This window comes from Pseudorca crassidens, chromosome 6, assembly GCF_039906515.1.
Source record: "Pseudorca crassidens isolate mPseCra1 chromosome 6, mPseCra1.hap1, whole genome shotgun sequence".
Lineage (NCBI taxonomy): Eukaryota > Metazoa > Chordata > Mammalia > Artiodactyla > Delphinidae > Pseudorca > Pseudorca crassidens.
The window spans coordinates 66,448,268-66,450,389 of record NC_090301.1 but is presented as its reverse complement, the minus strand read 5'-3'; the positions used below and the strand labels follow the sequence as shown (position 1 = coordinate 66,450,389).

The window sequence follows — 2,122 nt, the reverse complement described above, 5'->3', positions numbered from 1 at the left end:
ATATTATATATGCATATTAACTGTGCATAAATCACAAAAGTTCAGAGTTAGAATAGAGCTATAACCTCCAGTTAGGACCTTTGAGTTGGTCTCTATTCCTTCAGCCTCTAGTTCCTCGAGATCTTTGGAAACTTTGTGGGTAGAACTATAACTTTACTTGGCTCTAATTTGATATCATAAGCATCATAGCCAAATAATGCTTTTTCATAATATCTATAAACTTCATGAAAAAATTCACAGAAACAAGCCTTATTTTCCTGTTTCCTAGACCATTATTTTCAAAACAGTGTTTAGAGGAACACTCTTGTCCTGCTGGTACCACTCTATACCCACCAGAATGGCTAAAATTTTAAAAGGCTGCTAATACTAGTGTATTATAGCAGTATATGGTCCGCAGTATATGAGTGTAAACTCTCATATACTGCTGATCAGAATGTAAATTATTGTAGATTTTTGGCTTGTGTTTCCCATGAGGTTTTGAGATAGCAGTCTGTACATGTACAAGATTGTTTTAAGTTCCTGGTCTCTTAATTTCTAATGCATTCCCAATATCCTACATTTGTACTCTCCTCATGAGTTCTGGTTTTGATATCATATTTATGTGTGGATGATTTCCTACCTTTACTTTATGTTTGCCTTTACTGATGAGCTTTCCCATTCATAATTTTCGTGATTCTAGTTTTGGCCTTTTCTTTTCCACCTAGAGAAATTCCTTTAGGATTTGTTGTAAAGCTGGTTTGGTGATGCTGAAGTCTGTTAGCTTTTTCTTGTCTGTAAAGCTTTTGATTTTCTCCTTCAAATCCGAAGGCAAGCCTTGTGGGGTAGAGTATTCTCGGTTGCAGGTGTTTCCCTTTCATCACTTGAAATGTATCATGCCACTCCCTTCTGGCCTGCAGAGTTTCTGCTGAAAAATCAGCTGATAACTTTATGGGCATTCCCTTGCATGTTATTTGTTGCTTTTCCCTTGCTGCTTTTATTGATTTTTTTATTTTTTTTAACATCTTTATTGGAGTATAATTGCTTTACAATGGTGTGTTAGTTTCTGCTTTATAACAAAGTGAATCAGTTATACATATACATATGTCCCCATATATCTTCCCTCTTGCTCCCTTGCTGCTTTTAATATGTTTTCTTTGTCTTTAATTTTTGTCAGTTTGATTAATATGTGTCTTGGCATGTTCCTCCTTGGGTTTATCTTGTGTGGGACTCTATGCTTCCTGGACTTGAGTGTTTCTTTTCTCACGTTAAGGAAGTTTTCGGCTATAATCTTGTAAAAATACGGAACACTTCACAAATTTACGTGTCATCCTTGCACAGGGGCCATGCTAATCTTCTCTGGATTGTTCCATTTTTAGTATATGTGCTGCCGAAGCAAGCACCAAAATGTAAATTAGTATATCCACTTTGAAAACCTATTTGGCATCATCAGCTAAAGCTGAGCATAAGCATACCCTGCGCACTAATGAGTTCTGCTCTTAGGTATGTACTTGATAGACATGTGTGCAGGTATACAAGAATGTCTGTAGCAACGTGAGTGAAAACAGTTCCAACAAGAAAGAATCCAAAGAGCCATCAATAGGAGAATGGATAAAAGAATTACAGTATGTTCTTGATCTATAATACTGTACAGAGATGAAAATGAAAGAACCACAGCAACTCCCTGAAACCTAATGAATTTCACAAATATAACATTGAGCAGAAAGACGGTAGACACACATAAACAAAACATTTTGATTCTTATTATTACATTTAAAAACAGGTAAAATGAACACTAATATTAGAAGTAAGAATAGTGAATCCTCTTGAGATAACGTAATCTTTGGCAAGGATTAGTTGAGACTGGGGCCATTCTGGAGGCTGGTAGATCCTGTTTTATGACCTGGGTGGCAGTAACACAGGAATTCACTTCATAATAATTCATTGAGCCAGACATTTATGTGTGGTATACTGAAATTTAAAAAAAAAAAAGATACATCAAGGGTTTGACAGCTGTCATGTTTCAGGGGAAGAAGGGAATGAAGGGTAAATGTATGGATATTTCAGGATTTGCTCTGTATATTTCTGTTCTGTTTGAAACTTGTACAATTATATATGTGTGCATTAGTAGTGCAATTTAAAAATA

The 2,122-nt window shown here is 35.5% G+C and overlaps 1 non-coding gene across 1 annotated transcript; it reads right to left on the bottom strand.

The window, feature by feature from the left end:
• Positions 1 to 1,272: 1,272 nt before the first annotated feature.
• LOC137226888 (U6 spliceosomal RNA) lies at positions 1,273 to 1,379 on the bottom strand. Its single transcript, XR_010944582.1, has one exon. It is a non-coding gene; the product is annotated as a U6 spliceosomal RNA (small nuclear RNA).
• Between the last annotated feature and the right edge of the window lie 743 nt (positions 1,380 to 2,122).